General features: G+C 46.0%; 1 protein-coding gene and 1 long non-coding RNA gene across 3 annotated transcripts in view; both read left to right on the top strand.

Annotated features, from left to right (window-relative positions):
• Positions 1–24,413, top strand: part of unc5ca (unc-5 netrin receptor Ca) — a 275,938-nt gene that overhangs the window by 66,285 nt on the left and 185,240 nt on the right. The window lies entirely within an intron of this gene.
• Positions 1,864–3,600, top strand: LOC115164990 (uncharacterized). The gene is made up of 3 exons (XR_003870041.1): positions 1,864–2,073; positions 2,609–2,776; positions 3,161–3,600. It is a non-coding gene; the product is annotated as an uncharacterized LOC115164990 (long non-coding RNA).

Genomic DNA, 24,413 nt, shown 5'->3' on the forward strand with positions numbered 1-24,413 from the left:
CCTAGAACAAGCATCTCTTTTTTGTCCGAGTTTAAAAGTAGAACGTTTACAGCCATCCACTTCCTTATGTCTGAAACACAGGCTTCCAGCGAGCGCAATTTTGCGGCTTCACCATGTTTCATTGAAATGTACAGCTGTGTGTCAAGTTAACATTATGTTTTCGAATGACATCCCCAAGAGGTAAAATATATAGTAAAAACAATAGTGGTCCTAAAACAGAACCTTGAGGAACACCGAAATTTACAGTTGATTTGTCAGAGGACAAACCATCCACAGAGACAAACTGATATCTTTCCAAAAGATAAGATCTAAACCAGGGCAGAACTTGTCCATGTAGACCAATTTGGGTTTCCAATCTCTCCAAAAGAATGTGGTGATCGATGGTATGAAAAGCAGCACTAAGGTCTAGCAGCACGAGGACAGATGCAGAGCCTCGGTCTGACGCCATTAAAGGGTAAGTGCAGTCTCAGTGCTATGATGGGGTCTAAAACCAGACTGAAGCATTTTGTATACATTGTTTGTCTTTAGGAAGGCAGTGAGTTGCTGCGCAACAGCTTTTTCTAAGCTTTTTGAGAGGAATGGGGGATTCGATATAGGCCGATAGTTTTTTATATTTTCTGGGTCAAGGTTTGGCTTTTTCAAGAGAGGCTTTATTACTGCCACTTTTAGTGAGTTTGGTACACATCCGGTGGATAGAGAGCCATTTATTATGTTCAACATAGGAGGGCCAAGCACAGGAAGCAGCTCTTTCAGTAGTTTAGTTGGAATAGGGTCCAGTTGTGTCCTTCGTCCCTAGTGGTCAATAACAAGCACTGTCCTCCATTAGAGAGGCAGCTTAAGGCTTCCCTCAGATGTATTGCTTTCCATAGGGGATAATGGAACAACATCCAACATGCACCAAAGTGCCCACGGCAGAGATTTCCACTCACCATGCTGGAATGGTACCTAACTCCTCTGTCTGGTTATTTGAATGCAGTTGTCGCCGCGTTAAAGCAAGTGTTGACTCTGTTCCTCGCTACAATCAATCACTCACTCCTCATCGGACTGCTTGAACAACACGGTGGCACAGCACACATCTGGGAAGCAGGCCTCCCACGCTGCTGCCTGTTATTTGTTGTCATTCTATGCCTGTGTTTGCTTGGACTGGGATAGTAACTACATCACTGTTGAGCCTCTTTGTTTGACAACTGCAGTCCAATTAACTAATGACTTGTTGATGAAGTCACAACAGTTTACAAAGCTGAGTCAATCACTGGCTGTGAGCTCAGCGAGTGGAGTGAGGTCAACGCACGGCAGAGCTGTTGGAGTAGGGTTAGAGAGTAGTGGCGACTGGGTAGTGATGGGCTTATAGAAAGTCCACAGCTGCAACTTTCAAAGAGGACTAAACACTTCACCTTTGACATGTTGGAAGCGAAGCGGATAAGTTTTATTGCCCTCTGTTTGGATGGACCTGTAGTTTATTACCCCTGGCAGGGCTTTGGGCCGTTCTGCTCCCTGTTGGTTTTCTCAACAGAGAGCATGTGCATTTTGTTGATGTTACCCTACTCGGCCAAACAGCGGCTTAAGAAAACATCAAATAATGAAAGAAGCCTGACTGACTGACTGATGGACCAAAGGCCACAAGCATTCTACTAATTGTCTTATTTAAAGCAAACATCACAAGATGGAGGAGAAAGAGGAAAGGGCCTTTAACGGCCTGGTCTTTAAGACCCGTCTGCTATCCTGGAGGGAAAGGCAGAAAGGGGGAACGGAAGGAGGAGGCAAGGAGGTCGTTATCAATGGGCAGGAACGTGTGTGAGGTGGTGAGTGGGGTGAGTTGGGGGGTAAGGGGGTGAGCGGAGGCCAAGGGGAGGATAATGGCCTTTTGTGAGGGAGGTCTGCCGGCGCGCCTGTCTAAAACATGCAGCTTTGTGAGCAATCCCAGACTTTTAACACTTGACCCCGCCAGCCCCACTGAGTGGAATTTTAATCTCAGCTGTGTTTATAAGACAGAAAGGCCAGGTAATGATAAGACAGAAAGGCCAGGTAATGATAAGACAGAAAGGCCAGGTAATGATAAGACAGAAAGGCCAGGTAATGATAAGACATAAAGGACAGGTAATGATAAGCAGCATACCACCCTGCATCCAACTGCTGGCTTGCTTCTGATGCTAAGCAGGGTTGGTCCTGGTCAGTCCCTGGATGGGAGACCAGATGCTGCTGGAAGTGGTATTGGAGGGCCAGTAGGAGGCACTCTTTCCTCTGGTCTAAAAAATATCCCAATGCCCCAGGGCAGTGATTGGGGACACTGCCCTGTGTAGGGTGCCGTCTTTCGGATGGGACGTTAAACGGGTGTCCTGACTCTCTGAGGTCATTAAAGATCCCATTGCACTTATTGTAAGAGTAGGGGTGTTAACCCTGGTGTCCTGGCTAAATTCCCAATCTGGCACTCATACCATCACGGCTGTCTAATCATCCCCAGCTTACAATTGGCTCATTCATCCCCCTCCTCTCCCCTGTAACTATTCCCCAGGTCGTTGCTGTAAATGAGAATGTGTTCTCAGTCAACTTACCTGGTAAAATAACGGTAAAATAAATAAAAATAAATAAAATAAGACAGAAAGGACAGGTAATGATAAGACAGAAAGGACAGGTATTGATAAGACAGAAAGGACAGGTATTGATAAGACAGAAAGGCCAGGTAATGATAAGACAGAAAGGCCAGGTAATGATAAGACAGAAAGGCCAGGTATTGATAAGACAGAAAGGCCAGGTAATGATAAGACAGAAAGGACAGGTAATGTTAAGACAGAAAGGCCAGGTATTGATAAGACAGAAAGGCCAGGTATTGATAAGACAGAAAGGCCAGGTAATGATAAGACAGAAAGGCCAGGTAATGATAAGACAGAAAGGACAGGTAATGATAAGACAGAAAGGACAGGTAATGATAAGACAGAAAGGCCAGGTATTGATAAGACAGAAAGGCCAGGTATTGATAAGACAGAAAGGACAGGTAATGATAAGACAGAAAGGCCACGTAATGATAAGACAGAAAGGCCAGGTAATGATAAGACAGAAAGGCCAGGTAATGATAAGACAGAAAGGCCAGGTATTGATAAGACAGAAAGGATAGGTATTGATAAGACAGAAAGGATAGGTATTGATAAGACAGAAAGGACAGGTAATGATAAGACAGAAAGGCCAGGTAATGATAAGACAGAAAGGCCAGGTATTGATAAGACAGAAAGGCCAGGTAATGATAAGACAGAAAGGCCAGGTATTGATAAGACAGAAAGGACAGGTATTGATAAGACAGAAAGGACAGGTAATGATAAGACAGAAAGGCCAGGTAATGATAAGACAGAAAGGCCAGGTATTGATAAGACAGAAAGGACAGGTAATGATAAGACAGAAAGGCCAGGTAATGATAAGACAGAAAGGCCAGGTATTGATAAGACAGAAAGGACAGGTATTGATAAGACAGAAAGGCCAGGTAATGATAAGACAGAAAGGCCAGGTAATGATAAGACAGAAAGGCCAGGTAATGATAAGACAGAAAGGCCAGGTAATGATAAGACAGAAAGGACAGGTATTGATAAGACAGAAAGGCCAGGTAATGATTGTGATGAGAGGGAAAGAAAAGTGAAAGGAAAGAGTGAGAGAGGGGGAGTGAAAGAGCGAGAGAGAGAGAGAAGGAGAGAGAGAGAGAGAGAGAGGGAGAGAGACAGAGAGAGATGCGTTGCTAAGGGAACGATAGGTACAGTAGAGAATAGCATTCTAATAACAATAGCGGGCACAATCTGGCTGTATGGAACATGTCATTTATGCTGATAATTATCTCCCAGAAATGAATGAAAATAATTTGACAGTGAGAGTGGAGGTGAAAATGAGATGAAGAGTCCCTATCATTTGACGAATAAAGGGAAACGAAGGTTTAAAAAAATAAAATCTATTTAATAGCCATAGATATTTCCCAGAGAACAGTCCATCTTGATGCTTTCTCAGGATTATTTGCTACCTGCTCACCAGTGGCCAATTTTCTTTCTCAGCATTTCACTGCTTTAAGTGTGTTCAATAAACAAATGTAAGTTATATGCCTGAATGTCCACCATTAGGTTAAACATCAGACTGAAGATCAAGGGCCATATGTATCAAGCTTCTCAGAGTAGGAGTTCTGATCTAGGATCAGTTTCTGATCTGTTTCTCTAATATGGTCATACATTTGGCAAGAGGTTAGGATGCAAGGCTATGCTCACTGAGTCTGTACATAGTCAAAGATTTCCTTAATTTTGGGTCAGTCACAGTGGTCAGGTATTCTGCCAATGTGTACTCTCTGTTTAGAGCCAAATAACATTCTAGTTTGCTCAGTTTTTTTGTTAATTCTTTCCAATGTGTCAAGTAATTATCTTTAAGTTTTCTCATGATTTGGTTGGGTCTGATTGTGTTGCTGTCCTAGGGCTCTGTGGGGTCTGTTTGTGTTTGTGAACAGAGCCCCAGGACCAGCTTGCTTAGGGGTCTCTTCTCCAGGTTCATCTCTCTGTAGGTTTTGGCTTTGTTATGGAAGGTTTGGGAATCACTTCCTTTTAGGTGGTTGTAGAATTGAATGACTCTCTCTCTCTCTCTCTCTCTCCACCTCCATTCTCTATCACTATATTTCTCTCGCTCTACTGTACACTCCTCCCTCTTCCATCGTAGATCTATTCCTCTCCTGCTCATTGTTTTTCAGGCGAGAAGATTAATATAGGTGTGACAGGTTGAAAATCGTGGTGTGATGGAGTTAGAGGATAGAGGCACAACATTCTTCAAAAAGGAAATGATCCCCCCTGTCGTCAACCCATTCCTCTGTGTGTGTGTGTGTGTGTGTGCGTGTGCGTGTGTGTGTGGTAGTGCTTTTGCTTGATCTTTCCTGGCACTCTCCATCGACACGCTCCATGTGCTACAGTTGACACATATCAACTATCCATCAATTCATATCAGAGATGATTTCATGCTCATCGAGTCACACGAGAGAAATGAAGAAGAAGACATTTGTTAAACCACTAGGTTGGGAGACTCGGCCCCAAAGTAAATAAAATACATTTTTTTTAAATGGTCTGGCAGTGAGTGCAGTACCATGGTCCAGTGGATAACTCTCCATGCACAAGCCACATACACTGAGTGGACAAAACATTAAACACCTGCTCTTTCCATGACATAGACGGACCAGGTGTCACTTGTTAAATCCACTTCAAATCAGTGTAGATGAAGGGGAGGAGACAGGTTAAAGAAGGATTTTTAAGCCTTGAGACAATTGAGACATGCATTGTGTATCTGTGCCATTCAGAGGGTGAACGGGCAAGACAAAAGATTTAAGTGCCTTTGAACGGGGTATGCTAGTAGGTGCCAGGCACGTGCACCGGTTTGTGTCAAGAACTGCAACACTGCTGTGTTTTTCACGCTCAACAGTTTCCCGTGTGTATCAAGAATGGTCCACCACCCAAAGGACATCCAGCCAACTTGACACAACTGTGGGAAGCATTGGAGTCAACATGGGCCAGCATCCCTGAGGAGTGAGGGTCCAGGGTTTGAAGATCAGCTAGCTGTTCAAATGGCCCCTTAGCAGTCAGAGGACAGATGCTAGTGTAGGAGGACATCCTGTAGCTCTTTGGAGGACATCCTGTAGCTCTTTGGAGGACATCCTGTAGCTCTTTGGAGGACATGCTGTAGCTCTTTGGAGGACATCCTGTAGCTCTTTGGAGGACATGCTGTAGCTCTTTGGAGGACATCCTGTAGCTCTTTGGAGGACATGCTGTAGCTCTTTGGAGGACATGCTGTAGCTCTTTGGAAGACATGCTGTAGCTCTTTGGAGGACATCCTGTAGCTCTTTGGAGGACATCCTGTAGCTCTTTGGAGGACATCCTGTAGCTCGCTCTTTGGAGGACATGCTGTAGCTCTTTGGAGGACATGCTGTAGCTCTTTGGAGGACATGCTGTAGCTCTTTGGAGGACATACTGTAGCTCTTTGGAGGACATCCTGTAAAGAAAGCAGACGGTCACTTCCTATTCCCGGGAAGAAGTAGGAGGTCCACTAGTCTTTGTGTTTGTTCTCTCTGTGTGTGTGTGTGTGTGTGTGTGTGTGTGTGTGTGTGTGTGTGTGTGTGTGTGTGTGTGTGTGTGTGTGTGTGTGTGTGTGTGTGTGTGTGTGTGTGTGTGTAGGTGTCCCGTACAGTCAGGTCTGTGTTGTGAGCTAGAGGTATACAGTGTATTCCTGGTTGGAGCCTCTTCACACAGGAGCTGTGGGCTGTCAGTGGGTCTGCTGTTCAAAGATAGTAACACCAGGAGTGTGGTAGTCTTGGTCCCCACACCGCTCTGCTGCTCAACTCTGTGGCTGTCTACTCTGGGCTGGGCTTGGCTATGGGGGCTGGATGGGGGCTGGGATAGGAGTTGGGAGGTGGGTGTGGTTGCTGTGGTGACGTGTCAGGGGGGCTGTGAGTGAGTGATGCAGGGTGGGCCAGGGGAGCTAAGGTGCTAACGAGAGAAGCAGGCCGTGCTCCCAGGCGAGGGGGGTCTCCCCGTAAATCAGAGGCTCAGAAACAGCCCCCTAACCTGGGCTATAGAGAGAACACAGCTAAAGTAGCAGGGTGCCTTTCTCACTGTTACAGGCCAGACACATGGCTTCCATTACACACACACACACACACACACACACACACACACACACACACACACACACACACACACACACACACACACACACACACACACACACACACACACACACACAGTGAATAATCAGCGTATTGTATTCAGGCCTGTTTGGGTCTGCTGTAACATTGTCAAACATTGAAAGCGTGTATTCAGTCGTGTACAGATAACTCCCTAGACAGCAGTTACCTGCTCCATCTGGAATGTGAACATATGAACCTCCTACAGTATACAGTGTGTAGGCCTCCAGATGTGGTACAGTAAATGTTATCTCTGCAGCCCTGTTCATTCAGTGACGTCTGCTACATCCCGGCGCACATTAACCTCGTGTGCAGTAAGAGCCGTCAGTAGGCCTAATGGAAGGCACGTAGCAGTGCTTTAAGTCTTTACTGGTTAACTGTAACCCCTTAGTCACCACAGCCAGGCACTTTAGCTCTCCAGCAACGCCGGCGGAAATCTCCCATGTCTACATGCAGTAGGGGACAGTCATCTTCAGAGAGAATTGGTCTACGTCCAAAATGGCACCGTTCCCTTTATTGTGCACTACTTTTGACCAGGGGGCCCACAAGAAATAGGGTGTCATTTGACCAGGGGGCCCACAGGAAATAGAGTGCCATTTGACCAGGGGGCCCACAGGAAATAGAGTGTCATTTGACCAGGGGGCCCACAAGAAATAGGGTGCCATTTGACCAGGGGGCCCACAGGAAATAGGGTGTCATTTGACCAGGGGGCCCACAGGAAATAGAGTGCCATTTGACCAGGGGGCCCACAAGAAATAGGGTGTCATTTGACCAGGGGGCCCACAGGAAATAGAGTGCCATTTGACCAGGGGGCCCACAGGAAATAGAGTGTCATTTGACCAGGGGGCCCACAGGAAATAGAGTGCCATTTGACCAGGGGGCCCACAGGAAATAGAGTGTCATTTGACCAGGGGGCCCACAGGAAATAGAGTGTCATTTGACCAGGGGGCCCACAGGAAATAGAGTGTCATTTGACCAGGGGGCCCACAGGAAATAGAGTGTCATTTGACCAGGGGGCCCACAGGAAATAGAGTGTCATTTGACCAGGGGGCCCACAGGAAATAGAGTGCCATTTGACCAGGGGGCCCACAGGAAATAGAGTGTCATTTGACCAGGGGGCCCACAGGAAATAGTGTCATTTGACCAGGGGGGCCACAGGAAATAGTGTCATTTGACCAGGGGGCCCACAGGAAATAGAGTGACGTTTTTGACATGACCATGGTGTCTTTAAACAGTCTACGAGAATCCCAGTCAGCAAATGGGATGTTGTGCTGCTGCATGGTCAGTGTGCTTTGCCTTTGTTATCCCAGGGTTTAGTTGAGGTGATATTTCAACATTGGTAAACGGTAAACAGAGTTTGTATCTGCTTTGTATCTGTCAATGGCCCTCGCAGCACTGCATGTTTTTAGACATTTTCCCTGACCGTTCATACTGTCTGCGAGGTATGTTGCCACTCAGCTGTTGATACACATTAGGCTCCACAGACGCAGTTGATTTAGGCCCAGGGCCAGGGCCCAGGCCCAGGGCCCAGGGCCCAGTCAGAGAGGAACACATGCTTTACACAGTAGCAGTACAACGCAAGAGCCAAAAGATCAATTGGCCTGTTTGTCAGAGTTTTTTTCAAAGGAGTATTTTGTTAAACTCTAAATGGTTCCTTGGTGTTGCTTTAATGGATAAGAACTTTAAGAATGTCTCCAGGAGTGTAGTGGGGGTGTAGATGGTTTCAATCAGGTCCTCTTTGATTACCTTTAATGAGCCAAACAAAAGGGCTTTTAAGTTCCACATTCAGAACTGGGTTTCTCAGTTTCTCCCACAGGAAGCAATTTGGGGAATTATCAAGACATGATGAGGTCGAAAGCAGCTGAAAGGTCGATAGCAGGAAACGATTGGGTCAGGATTACCGGAGCGCCAAGTCTAGGTCCAAAAGGCTTCTTAACAGCTTCTACCCCCAAGCCATAAGACTCCTGAACAGTTAATCAAATGGCTACCCCCCCCCCCCCCCACCCCACCCCTTCTTTTACGCTGCTGCTACTCTCTGGTTATTATCTATGTATAGTCCCTTTACCTCTACCTACATGTACATATTACCTCAATTACCTCGACTAACCTGTACCCCCGCACATTAACTCTATACCGGTAACCCTGTATATAGCCTCACTATTGTTATTTAACTGCTACTCTATTTTTTACTCAACACTTATTTTTTCTTAAAACTGCATTGTTGGTTAAGGGCTTGTAAGTAACATTTCACTGTAAGGTCTACTACACCTGTTGTATTCAGCATTTCACTGTAAGGTCTACACCTGTTGTATTCAGCATTTCACTGTAAGGTCTACTACACCTGTTGTATTCAGCATTTCACTGTAAGGTCTACACCTGTTGTATTCAGCATTTCACTGTAAGGTCTACACCTGTTGTATTCAGCATTTCACTGTGAGGTCTACTACACCTGTTGTATTCAGCATTTCACTGTAAGGTCTACTACACCTGTTGTATTCAGCATTTCACTGTAAGGTCTACACCTGTTGTATTCAGCATTTCACTGTGAGGTCTACTACACCTGTTGTATTCAGCATTTCACTGTAAGGTCTACACCTGTTGTATTCAGCATTTCACTGTAAGGTCTACTACACCTGTTGTATTCAGCATTTCACTGTAAGGTCTACACCTGTTGTATTCGGCGCATGTGACAAATCAAATCAAATTTGATTTGATTACCAAAATGACCACAGCTTTTCTCATCCACACTTTTCTGTTTATGAGTTTCATATAAATCAGCTTTTCAATGTTTTAAAGGAGCAATCTGGGATTAGTGTTTCCATTTTTAGACTTTTAAATTCATTGATGAATTGATGAGAGTCTCCAGCCGCATCCTTCAGCTGTTTACCCAAAAAAGAAAGTGGCATGGTACACACTTTGTTGTTGTTCAAATTCCAGATCGCACCTTTAGGATTCTCCCCTCTTCTAATGATTTTATTTGTATCCTTAAAGGAGAACTTTAGTTTATCCAAAGTTAGACAAACTTGAGAGAGCGAATGTTTTCTAAAACCGTTAGAAAGAAAGTAAGACGTGACATTTGTTCCATTTTAAGCTAAATGGAATGCGCTTGAAAACGTTTTAGATCACTGTGTAGTAGGTTCGGAGTCACAGCTTCGCTCCTCGGTGCATCAAAAAGTCACCCGGGAGAAAATGCATTGAAACACCGTCAAAGCACAGTCAATCATATAGAGTAGGTGTGTGAAAGCAGGATTCAACCACGACTCCATTCCTCCTGCGCTGTCTTCTGAGGATTCGGATCATGCATTCCTCCAGCCCTGCTGTTCACAGCCTGACAACAAATGATTGTACACTTTTCTAGTGAACTAGGCACCCATGAGAGATGATCATGATAACTTAGGAGAGTTGCTGAACGTATATACAGCTCTGGGATCGATAAGCACCAAGGGGACATGTAAATAATGTTATGCTATACACGTCCCAGGATTTAAAGTGTAGATTAGGCTTCCAGTGAGTGAATGCAGTTGGGATCATTTTCAGGGTAGGGGAGTGCTTTTTCACTCTGCTGGAAATGCCAGACCGTGCCCCATTTACTTGGTGGCAGACAGAGAGGAATTATTTCTTTCACACAGATTTGCGTGGTTCACAAAAGCAGATTAGGAAAGCTTAAAGGCCCAGTGCAGTCAAAAACGTGATTTTCTGTGTTTTATACATTTTTCCACACTGAGGTTGGAATAATACTGTGAGTTTGTGTAAATGATGCTAATGGCATTTTAGTGTAAGAGCTGTTTAAAAAGACCGCCTGCGATTTATGCCTGTTTTGGCGGGATGGAGTTTTGGCCGGCGTGGTGACATCACCAGGCGATACAATTGTGAATAGACCAATAAGGAAGAGTTGTAAACCTAGCAGCTAGTTTTCAGTTGTCCCTTCCCCACTCAGACCACTCCCAGACAGTCCTAGCAAAATTATTGCTTGAGAAATTACTCTTTGCTAAGAAGCTATTTTGGTTTATTTTTCACAGTAAGGTACTTCATTGTAACCCAGAAATGATTTGATATTGACATAAAAACGGCTGCATTGGACCTTTTAAGTGGTAATTAGCGTACTGTACATATCGCTTTCCTAGGGGCTAGCTGGGAAGGGAATGGCAGAATTATACCTAGATACACCACCCAGGATAACACCACCCACCAAGTACACAATCCACCAAGTACATCACCTAGGATAACACCACCCACCCGGTACATCACCCAGGATAACACCACCCACCAAGTACACCACCCACCAAGTACATCACCCAGGATAACACCACCCACCAAGTACACGATCCACCAAGTACATCACCCAGGATAACACCACCCACCAAGTACACCACCCACCAAGTACATCACCTAGGATAACACCACCCACCAAGTACACGATCCACCAAGTACATCACCCAGGATAACACCACCCAGGATAACACCACCCACCAAGTACACCACCCACCAAGTACATCACCCAGGATAACACCACCCACCAAGTACACGATCCACCAAGTACATCACCCAGGATAACACCACCCACCAAGTACACGATCCACCAAGTACACCACCTAGGATAACACCACCCACCAAGTACATCACCTAGGATAACACCACCCACCAAGTACATCATCTACCAAGTACATCACCTAGGATAACACCACCCACCAAGTACACGATCCACCAAGTACATCACCCAGGATAACACCACCCACCAAGTACACGATCCACCAAGTACATCACCCAGGATAACACCACCCACCAAGTACACGATCCACCAAGTACATCACCCAGAATAACACCACCCACCAAGTACACGATCCACCAGGTACATCACCCAGGATAACACCACCCACCAAGTACACAATCCACCAAGTACATCACCTAGGATAACACCACCCACCAAGTACACCACCCACCAAGTACATCACCTAGGATAACACCACCCACCAAGTACACGATCCACCAGGTACATCCCCCAGGATAACACCACCCACCAAGTACACCACCCACCAAGTACATCACCCAGGATAACATCACCCACCAAGTACACCACCCACCAAGTACATCACCCAGGATAACACCACCCAGGATAACATCACCCACCAAGTACACCACTCACCAAGTAAATCACCCAGGATAACATCACCCAAAATAAAGCCACCCAGGATAACATCACCATGGATTTTACATTTATTTAACCTTTATTTAACTAGGCAAGTCAGATAAGAACAAATTCTTATTTACAATGATTGCCTACCGGGGAACAGTTGGTTAACTGCCTTGTTCAAGGGCAGAACGACAGATTTTTACCTTGCCAGCTCAGGGATTCAATCCAGCAACCTTTTGGTTACTGGCCCAACGCTCTAACCACTAGGCTACCTGCCGGACGGCACCACCCATGGTAATACCACCCACCAAGCACATCACCCAGGATAACAGCACCCAAGATAACACCATCCAGGATGACACCACCCAGGACAACAACACCCAGGATAACACCACCCAGGACTACACCACCCAGGATGACACCACCCAGGACAACACCATACAGGACAACACCACCCAGGACAACACCACCCAGGACAACACCATACAGGACAACACCACCCAGGACAACACCACCCAGGACAACAACACCCAGGATGACACCACCCAGGACTACACCACCCAGGATGACACCACGCAGGATGACACCACCCAGGACAACACCATACAGGACAACACCACCCAGGACAACACCACCCAGGACAACACCATCCAGGACAACAACACCCAGGACAACACCACCCAGGACAACACCACCCAGGACAACACCATCCAGGACAACACCACCCAGGACAACACCACCCAGGACAACACCACCCAGGACAACAACACCCAGGATAACACCACCCATGATAACACCACCCATGATAACACCACCCAGGATAACATCACCCAGGATAACACCACCCAGGACAACACCACCCAGGACTACATCACCCACCAAGTACAGCATGGCAATCATAGGCATCCATGTTTTGGCTTCAGTGCTATGTCCTCACATGAGCTCTATAGTGTGATTGTGTGTGTGTGTGTGTGTGTGTGTGTGTGTGTGTGTGTGTGTGTGTGTGTGTGTGTGTAAAATAAAATAAAATATGCTGTTCCTTACAAAAATAGAAGCACAGCTCCAGATCCCTGCATGGTGAATGTTAACTCCTGCTACAGTAATGAACGAGACCAATTAAATCATTTCAGTGGATTAGAGTTTCATCCCAACTCCAACAAATAGACTCAATCAGGCTTTGAAACCATTAGACTTGTGTCTGAACTTTACCTCCCCACACTGAGAGCTCAGCACGACACAAACCAGAGACTGTTCTGTTTAACATCATCTTAATGGCTTATACGGACGGTAACAGATCACATGCATCATTTGGAGTGTTTGAAGGAATACTAAAACGCATCGTCATGACAGTTGTCGTTCTGTACTGAAAGTGCTCTACCTTGCTGACATGCACCATTTTTGGGGATCCTATTGACAGTGGACAAAAGAAAAAAATACTTAAATATATTTTTTGGTGTAGTATTCTTTGAAGTACTGGAGAAACAGATATACACTACCGTTCAAACATTTGGGGTCACTGAGAAATGTCCTTGTTTTTGAAAGAGAAGCTCATTTTTTGTCCATTAAAATAACATCAAATTGATCAGAAATACAGTGTAGACATTGTTAATGTTGTAAATGACTATTGTAGCTGGAAACGGCAGATTTTTTATGGAATATCTACATAGGCGTACAGAGGCCCATTATCAGCAACCATCACTCCTGTGTTCCAATGGCATGTTGTGTTAGCTAATCCAAGTTTATCATTTTAAAAGGCTAATTGATCATTAGAAAACCCTTTTGCAATTATGTTAGCACAGCTGAAAACTGTTGTTCTGATTAAAGAAGCAATAAAACTGGCCTTTTTTAGACTAGTTGTGTATCTGGAGCATCAGCACTTGTGGGTTCGATTACAGGCTCAAAATGGGCAGAAACAAAGCACTTTCTTCTGAAACTTGTCAGTCTATTCTTGTTCTGAGAGATTAAGGTTATTCCATGTGAGAAAATACCAAGAAACTGAAGATCTCGTACAACGCTGTGCAATACTCCCTTCACAGAACAGCGCAAACTGGCTCTAACCAGAATAGAAAGAGGAGTGGGAGGCCCCGGTGCACAACTGAGCAAGAAGACAAGTACATTAGAGTGTCTAGTTTGAGAAACAGATGCCTCGCAAGTCCTCAACTGGCAGTTTCATTAAATAGTACCCGCAAAACACCAGTCTCAACATCAACAGTGAAGATTCCGGGATGCTGGCCTTCTAGGCAGAGTTGCAAAGAAAAAGCCATATCTCAGACTGGCCAATAAAAATAAAAGATTAAGATGGGCAAAAGAACACAGACACTGAACAGAGGAACTCTGCCTAGAAGGCCAGCATTTTCTCACATGGAATAGCCTTCATTTCTCAGAACAAGAATAGACTGATGAGTTTCAAAAGAAAGTTCTTTGTTTCTGGCCATTTTGAGCCTGTAATCGAACCCACAAAATGCTGATGCTCCAGATACTCATCTAGTTTAAAGAAGGCCAGTTTTATTGCTTCCTTAATCAGCACACCAATTTTCAGCTGTGCTAACATAGTTGCAAAAGGGTTTTATAATGATCAATTAGTCTTTTAAAGTGATAAACTTGGATTAGCTAACACAACGTGCCATTGGAACACATGAGTGATGGTTGCTGATAATGGGCGTCTGTGCGCCTATGTAGATATTCCATAAAAAATCAGCCATTTCCAGCTACAATAGTCATTTACAACATTAACAATGTCTACACTTTATTTCTGATCAATTTGATGTTATTTTAATGGACAAAAAATGAGCTTTTCTTTCAAAAACAAGGACATTTCTAAGTGACCCCAAACTTTTGAACGGTAGTGTGTATATATATATAAAACATTTATTTTTTTAATAGGTTTTTCTGACAGTGTGGATAGGAGGATGTTGGGCTTTCATAGTGAAACGCTGACGTAGTCCTAATTTAAAACCAGTGCGTTATTACATCATTAAAAACAACAGTTGAATTCCAGTATCACATCCATTATTCAACCAAAGCAATGGGAGATGTTTCTGTAGCCGTTTACAACAGCATTAAAAGAATCACAGCGAAAATGTGGGCTTTACTACTGTGTGTTTTTGGAGAAGTGTATTATCGTTTAAATTAACTCTCTCTCTCTCTCTCTCTCTCTCTCTCTCTCTCTTGCTCTCTCTCTTTCTCTCTCTCTTGCTTCTTCTCTTGCGCTCTCTCTTTCTCTCTCTCTCTCTTTCTCTCTCTTGCTCTCTCTCTCTCTCTCTCTCTCTCTCTCTCTCTCTCTTTCTCTCTCTCTCTCTCTCTCTCTCTGTGGTCTGTATGTTGCCTACCTCCCATTGTTGCTGCCTCCACTCCTGGGTCCTGGGTCTATCATTGCAGGTAAGAAGAATCCCTTCATACATAGTGTTGGACCACTGATTTATCTTACCCTGACTATGTATTATCATTGGCAACATATCCTATAGTTATACTGAGTGGACAAAACATTATGAACACCAGCTCTTTCCATGAAATAGACTGACCAGGTGAATCCAGGTGAACGCTATGATGCCTTATTGATCATTGTTGATGCCAGAGAGTCTATGTAGTGTTAACCATTGCAAAGTCTACTTGTTAGGAGAGAGATACATTAAGATTTAAACAATTCTTTGAGAAATAGGTTTTGACAACAACAGTGATTTGATTCCCTGTTCCCATTGCCCTCTAGATGTGTTCTCTTCAACCTATCCCACCATCAACTCTCCTCAATTTTTCTGTTCATTGAACAGTGAAATGGACTAAACGTATCGTGCATGTTGTCAGGTGTGTGGCCTTATCAAATAAATGAACAGCAGGTGTAGAAGACCAACATTTGGGTATTGGGAGTGGGAGAGCTGAGGATCGGGATGCTGAAAGGATGTAGCAGAGAGATGGTGGAGTTGGTGGTGGTGGAGGAGGAAGAGGTGGTGGTGGTGGTGGAGGAGGTGGTGGTGGAGGAGGAAGAGGTGGTGGTGGTGGTGGAGGTGGTTAGTGGTTGAGGCGATGGAGGAGGTGGTGGTGGTTGGGGTGGAGGTGGTGGTTGGGGTGGAGGTGGTTGGGGTGGAGGTGGTGATGGTGGAGGTTGGGGTAGAAGTGGTGGTTGGTGGAGGTGGTGGTGGTTGGGGTGGTGGTGGTTGGGGTGGAGGTGGTGGAGGTTGGGGTGGTGGTGGTTGGGGTGGAGGTGGTGGTGGTTGGGGTGGGGGTGGTTGTGGTGGGGGTGATGGTGGTTGGGGTGGAGGTGGTGGTTGGTGGAGGTGGTGGTGGTTGGGGTGGGGGTGATCGGGGTGGTGGTTGGGGTGGTGGTGGTTGGGGTGATGGAGGTTGGGGTGGTGGTGGTGGAGGTTGGGGTGGTGGTGAGGGTGGTTATGACTGTACCTGCTCTGGCTTTGGTCTGTAGGGTTTGGCTGTGGCTAACAGGGAGAAAGAGGAAGGGTGAGGGAGAGAAGAAGGGGGGGAGGAAGTGAGGAAAGGAGATGTGGAGGAATCACTGACCCATGCAAATTTCACCTGCTTTCCCCGTGCCCCCCAAACCTCCCTCTCTGTCTGTTGTTGGCAGTGTTATTCCACATATCACTGAAATATTTAGGCGGGCCACCCAGCACCGCACCGGAGCAGGCACCCCGAGCTCATGAAATATTAAAGCAGGCCAGACGCCATAATGAGTCTGCCCCTGACCCCTCCTACCCCATTTCTACCCCTCCTCTACCCCTCTACCACTCCTCTACTACCCCTCTACTACCCTCTACTACCCCTCTACTACCCTCTACTACCCTATACTACCCCTCTACCACCCTCTTATTACCCCTCTGCTACCCTCTACTACCCTCTACTACCCTCTACTACCCCTCTACTACCCTCTACTACCCTATACTACCCCTCTACCACCCTCTTATTACCCCTCTGCTACCCTCTACTACCCTCTACTACCCCCTTACTACCCCTCTACTACCCCCCTCCTACCCCTCTACTACCCCCCTCCTACCCCTCTACTACCCTCTACTACCCCTCTACTACCCTCTACTACCCTATACTACCCCTCTACCACCCTCTTATTACCCCTCTGCTACCCTCTACTACCCTCTACTACCCCTCTACTACCCCCCTACTACCCCAAATACCCCTCTAATACCCCTCTACTACCCCCCTACCACCCCTCCAATACCCCTCTACTACATCCCTTCCTACCCCCTGACTACCCCTCTAATACCCCTCTACTACCCCCCTACTCCCCACTACTACCCCACTACTACCAACCCCTACTACCATCTACTACCCCTCTACTACCCCACTACCACCCCCTACTACCCCCCTACTACCCATATACTACCCCCTACTACTCATCTACTACCCCACTACTACCCCCCTACTACCATCTACTACCCCCTAATACGCCCCTACTACCCATCTACTACCCCCCTACTACCCATCTACTACTCCACTACAACCCCCCTGCTACCCCCTACTACCCCACTACTACCCCACTACTACCCCCTACTACCCATCTACTACCCCACTACTACCCCACTACTACCCATCTACTACCCCACTACTACCCATCTACTACCCCACTACTACCCCCCTGCTACCCCCTACTACCCTTCTACTACCCCCCACTATCCCCCTGCTACCCCCTACTACCCATCTACTACCCCACTATTACCCCACTTCTACCCCCCTACTACCCATCTACTACCCCCCTACTACCCCACTACTACCCCCTACTACTCCACTACTACCCCCCTACTACCCCTACTACCCCACTACTACCCCACCACTACCCCTTACTACCCCCTACTATCACACTACTACCCCACCACTACCCATCTACTACCCATCTACTACCCCACTACTACCCCATTACTACCGCTCTACTACCCCCCTACAACCCCCCTACTACTCCCTACTACCCCACTACTACCCCACCACTACCCATCTACTACCCCTCTACTACCCCACTACTACCCCACTACTACCCCCTACTACCCCACTACTACCCCACCACTACCCATCTACTACCCATCTATTACCCCACTACTACACCCTACTACCCCACTACTACCCCTCTACTACCCCCCCTACAACCCCACTACTACCCCCTACTACCCCACTACTACCCCACCACTACCCATCTACTACCCATCTATTACCCCACTACTACCCCTCTACTACCCCACTACTACCCCACTACTACCCCCTACTACCCTTCTACTACCCCCCTACTACACCCTACTACCCCACTACTACACCCTACTACCCCACTACTACCCCTCTACTACCCCACTACTACCCCACTACTACCCATCTGCTACCCATCTATTACCCTACTACTACCCCCCTACTACCCCCCTACTACCCCACTACTACCCCCTTACTACCCCCTACTACCAGACTACTACCCTACCACTACCCATCTACTACCCCATTACTACCGCCCTACTACCACACTACTACCCTACCACTACCCATCTACTACCCCACTACTACCCCATTACTACCGCTCTACTACCCCCCTACTACCCCCTACTACCCCACTACTACCCCATTACTACCGCCCTACTACCACACTACTACCCTACCACTACCCACCTACTACCCCACTACTACCCCATTACTACCGCTCTACTACCCCCCTACAACCCCCCTACTACCCCAATACTACCCCACCACTACCCATCTACTACCCATCTACTACCCCACTACTACCCCATTACTACCCCACCACTACCCATCTACTACCCCACTACTACCCCATTACTACCGCTCTACTACCGCCTACTACCCATCTACTACCCCACTACTACCCCCTACTACCCTTCTACTACCCCACTACTACCCCCTACTACCCCACCACTACCCATCTACTACCCCACTACTACCCCATTACTACCGCTCTACTACCCCCTACTACCGCTCTACTACCCCCTACTATCCCACTACTACCCCACTACTACCCCACCACTACCCATCTACAACCCCCCTACTACCCCCTACTACCAGACTACTACCCATCTACTACCCATCTTTTACCCATCTACTACCCATCAACTACCCATCTACTACCCATCAACTACCCATCTACTACCCCATTACTACCGCTCTACTCCCCCCCTACTACCCCACTACTACCCTACCACTACCCATCTACTACCCCACTACTACCCCATTACTACCGCTCTACTACCCCCCTACAACCCCCCTACTACCCCACTACTACCCCACCACTACCCATCTACTACCCATCTACTACCCCACTACTACCCCATTACTACCGCTCTACTACCCCCCTACAACCCCCCTACTACCCCACTACTACCCTACCACTACCCATCTACTACCCCACTACTACCCCATTACTACCGCTCTACTACCCCTACTACCCCACTACTACCCCACTACTACCCCACCACTACCCATCTACTACGCCCTACTACCCTTCTACTACACCCCTACTACCCCACTACTACCCCTCTACTACCCATCTACTACCCATCTACTACCCCACTACTACCCCATTACTACCGCTCTACTACCCCCCTACTACCCCACTACTACCCCTCTACTAGCCATCTAATACCCCTCTACTACCCCACTACTACCCCACTACTACCCCACTACTACCCCACTACTACCCCACCACTACCCATCTGCTACCCATCTATTACCCCACTACTACCCCCTACTACCCCCCTACAATCCCCCTACTACCACACTACTACCCTACCACTACCCATCTACTACCCCATTACTTCCGCTCTACTACCCCCCTACAACCCCCCTACTACCCCCTACTACCACACTACTACCCTACCACTACCCATCTACTACCCCACTACTACCCCATTACTACCGCTCTACTACCCCCCTACTACCCCCTACTACCCCACTACTACCCCACCACTACCCATCTACTACCCATCTACTATCCCACTACTACCACACTACTACCCTACCACTACCCATCTACTACCCCACTACTACCCCATTACTACCGCTCTACTACCCCCCTACTACCTCTCTAGTACAGAAATCTGGAAGTCTTTTGCGGCTAAGCTTTGTTAGGCAACTCTAAACACGAGATGGGGATCTGGTTTGTGTTAAAGGCAACTTGACAGTTTTTTAGATCAGTCGATTGGGCTCTCATCTGACTTGGTGTGTGTGTGTGTGTGTGTGTGTGTGCGTGTGCGTGTGCATGTGTGCTTGTGTGTGTGTGTGTGTGTGTGTGGGTGTGTGTGTGTGTGCGTGCGTGCGTGCGTGCGTGCGTGCGTGCGTGTGTGTGTGCGTGCAGCTTGAAGAGAAGCTGAAGGACAGTTATTAGGAAAACATCTCAGCCTCTTGTGATGTTAGCATCGTGAAGTAACTAGAACACACCGACTTCAAAGGCACTAAACGTTCATCTATTTGTAAGTGCACTCCCATGTTTGTTTACTTGTTAGTTAGGGGCTAGTGAGGCTGATGAGTCTTTTGAAGTGAAGAACGAGTGGTAATGCAGGCTGGTATTAACAAATAGGGAACACACTTATCATCAGGTCCCCCTCTATCCATGTAATCATATTAATTATGAAGTAAAATGCTAATCTGATCCTAGACCAGCAGGCCTGCTCTGAGACACGTACAGTATATTCCACAATATTCTCAGCCATGTGTCTTATTATGAATGTATTATACGTATATATATTATATAATATAATATATATATTATACATATATTATATTATATATTATATATGTATATATATTATGTATATATTATATTATATATTATATATTGTATTATATACATATATTATATTATATATGATATATTATATTATATATATATTGTATAATATAATATATCTCACAAATAAGAGTACACATGTGCGTAGGTCCAAGAGCAGTTCAAGAAGATCATGTACATTGACGGGCAGGTGTTCTGTGGACTGACTCGGATATACAGTATTTAGGCTTTTTATCAAATCACATGCTACATGCTGAATTTGAAGGCTTTTACTATTTCATACAGATGTGTGTCAAAGGTTGGTTCAGTTAATACATCATACCTTTTAAATTAGATCTTTGTCATTTATGTATTATGTCCCAGGTTCCGATGGTGGATATTTGTGTGTCCTGAATGGCACCCTGTACCCTATCTAGTGCACTACTTCTCATAGGGCTCTGGTAAAAAGTAGTGCACTACATAGGGAATAGGGTGTCTGTGGGGATGCAATCGCAATCTGAGCGGTTTCATTCCTTGCATTGTGTCTGTTTATCCACCGCTCTGCAAACATCTCACTGTTGCCATGGTAATCCAGGCCACGAGCCACGATGAAAGACTTTATAAAGCTCTCCGCTGTGTAGTCTCTCTTAGAAACCTGTAGTTTGTCACAACATGTTTATGTGGACTGTGTGTTTTGTTGCTGCTGTCCAGGCCATCTCCTTGCCGGGTCACAAAATGTAAAGTGACAGATGTTCAAATGTTTGTCAGTAAAAAATGACTCCTCTTCTCATAAACTGATGTGACATCACACTGCCCTTTCCTCTATGCATAGAGCTCTGTACATAAAATCAACTGGCCATAGGGCATTTTGGGTAAATGCGAAATAGGCTTGTCCGCCTTTCTGGTCCCAGTCCGTTCCTGCATAAAGCTCCGTAGATTGTGTAAGGGTGAATCTTAATTGTATTTGCTTGATTCCTCACATCCTCTCTCCTCACCTCCTTCTCAAAGCGCATACCGTTTTAAGGAAGTGAGAGTAGAAGATGTGAGGAATCGAAGACAATTGAGATTCACCCTTTGACAGGAGTTGCTTCATATCTAAACTACTGGTATGTGAATGATGGTCATTTTGTCACTAGTACTGTATACCAGAGGTCGAAGCAACACGAAAACATGGCTAATCGCTTCATGAATATATTAATCATGTCCTATTTTCATCCCGCTTAGCTGCCACATGTCCATCGAAAACAAACAACTGACCTCTAACATTTGGCTATTGGCAGTAAAGGATACTGTATGGCTGTCATTGGAATATCAGACCTTCTGCATAGCTCTCCCCTCTCCACCTCAAAGCCTTTGTTTCATTCCCCTCTCTCTCTCTCTCTCTCTCTCTCTCTCTCTCTCTCTCTCTCTCTCTCTCTCTCTCTCTCTCTCTCTCTCTCTCTCTCTCTCTCTCTAAAGCACACACTCTCTTTCTCTATCACTCTCTCTATCTCTGTCAATCTCTCTATCTCTGTCTATCTCTATCTCTCTAAAGCATACACTCTATCACTCTCTATCTCTCTAAAGCACACTCTCTCTTTCTCTATCACTCTCTCTCTCTCTCTCTCTCGCTCTCTCTCTTTCTCTCTCTAAAGCACACACTCTCTTTCTCTATCACTCTCTCTATCTCTGTCTATCTCTCTATCTCTCTAAAGCATACACTCTATCACTCTCTATCTCTCTAAAGCACACTCTCTCTTTCTCTATCACTCTCTCTCTATATATCTCTCTCTATCTCTCTATCTCTCTAAAGCACACTTTCTCTTTCTCTATCACTCTCTCTATATATATATCTCTCTATCTCTCTATCTCTCTAAAGCACACTCTCTCTTTCTCTATCACTCTCTCTATATATCTCTCTCTCTATCTCTCTATCTCTCTAAAGCACACTCTCTTTCTCTATCACTCTCTCTCTATATCTCTCTCTCTATCTCTCTATCTCTCTAAAGCACACTCTCTCTTTCTCTATCACTCTCTCTATATATATCTCTCTCTCTCTCTCACGGGACAGCAGAGCAGAAAAGAGGGAAGGAGAGTTATAGAGAAAGAGAAAATGAGAGAGTGTGCTTTAGAGAGATAGAGAGATAGAGAGAGAGATATGGAGAGAGTGATAGAGAAATGTGTAAATATTTGTATGAACATAACAAGATTCAACAACTGAGACATAAACTGAACAAGTTTTACAGACGTGACTAACAGAAATTCAGTACTGTGTCCCTGAACAAATGGGGGTCAAAATCAAAAGTAACAGTCAGTATCTGGTGTGGCCACCAGCTGAATTAAGTACTGCAGTTCATTTCCTCTTCATGGACTGCACCATAATTGCCAGTTCTTGCTGTGAGATGTTACCCCACTCTTCCACCAAGGCACCTGCAAGTTCCCGGTCATTTCTGGAGGGAATGGCCCTAGCCCTCACCCTCCGATCCAACAGGTACCAGACGTGCTCAATGGGATTGAGATCCAGGCTCTTCGCTGGCCATGGCAGAACACTGACATTCCTGTCTTGCAGGAAATCACGCACAGAACGAGCAGTATGGCTGGTGGCATTGTCATGCTGGAGGGTCATGTCAGGATGAGCCTGCAGGAAGGGTACCACATGAGGGAGGTGGATGTCTTCCCTGTAACACACAGCGTTGAGATTTCCTGCAATGACAACAAGCTCAGTCCGATGATTGTGTGACACACCGCCCCAGACCGTGATGGACCTTCCACCTCCAAATCGATCCCGCTCCAGAGTACAGACCTCGGTGTAACACTCATTCCTTCGATGATAAACACAAATCCGACCATCGACCCTGGTGAGACAAAACCGTTACTCGTCAGTGAAGAGCACTTTTTGCCAGTCCTGTCTGGTCCAGCGACGGTGGGTTTGTGCCCGTAGGCGATGTTGTTGCCGGTGATGTCTGATGAGGACCTGCCTTACAACAGGCCTACAAGCCCTGGAGGGATTGTGCGTTCCTGGTGTAACTTGGGCAGTTGTTGTTGCCATCCTGTACCTGTCCCGCAGGTGTGATGTTCGGATGTACCGATCCTGTGCAGGTGTTGTTACACGTGGTCTGCCACTGTGAGGACGATCAGCTGTCTGTCCTGTCTCCCTGTACGGGCATTGCAATTTATTGACCTGGCCATATCTGCAGTCCTCATGCCTCCATGCAGCATGTCTAAGGCACGTTCACGCAGATGAGCAGGGACCCTGGGCATCTTTCTTTTGGTGTTTTTCAGAGTCAGTAGAAAGGCCTCTTTAGTGTCCTAAGTTTTTATAACTGTGACCTTAATTGCCTACTGTCTGTAAGCTGTTAGTGTCTTAACGACCGTTCCACAGGTGCATGTTCATTAATTGTTTATAGTTCATTGACGAAGCATGGGAAACAGTGTTTAAACCCTTTACAATAAAGATCTGTGAAGTTATTTGGATTTTTATGAATTATCTTTGAATGACAGGGTCCTGAAAAAGGGATGTTTCTTTTTTTTGCTGAGTTTATTTGTCTCCGTCTGAAAATAGCCCCGCTCCAGGCTACATGCAAAATGTATCTCAAGGGAATGAATCTCTCCAACTCTGCTCTCTTCAACTACCTACGTCTGTAACCTTTTGGCTGATATAGCCCAGTAATACCGATAGCCTAATATAATGGTCCATGTGAGAATCTCTGGCAATGTAACCTGTTTCTTAGGTTTGTTGTTATATTACTTATTTTTGCACAGGATTGCTGGGACCATGATTGGCAAGCCAGCTGCTTCACACACTCCTAAAATAACATTTGCGCGACTGCGGTCAGTTTCGGAAGCAGTTCTTGCGGAGGGGGTGGGGTTCTTGGTATGAAAACCTGCTGGAACTAGGTGAAGAAATC

This window comes from Salmo trutta, chromosome 27, assembly GCF_901001165.1.
Source record: "Salmo trutta chromosome 27, fSalTru1.1, whole genome shotgun sequence".
NCBI lineage: Eukaryota > Metazoa > Chordata > Actinopteri > Salmoniformes > Salmonidae > Salmo > Salmo trutta.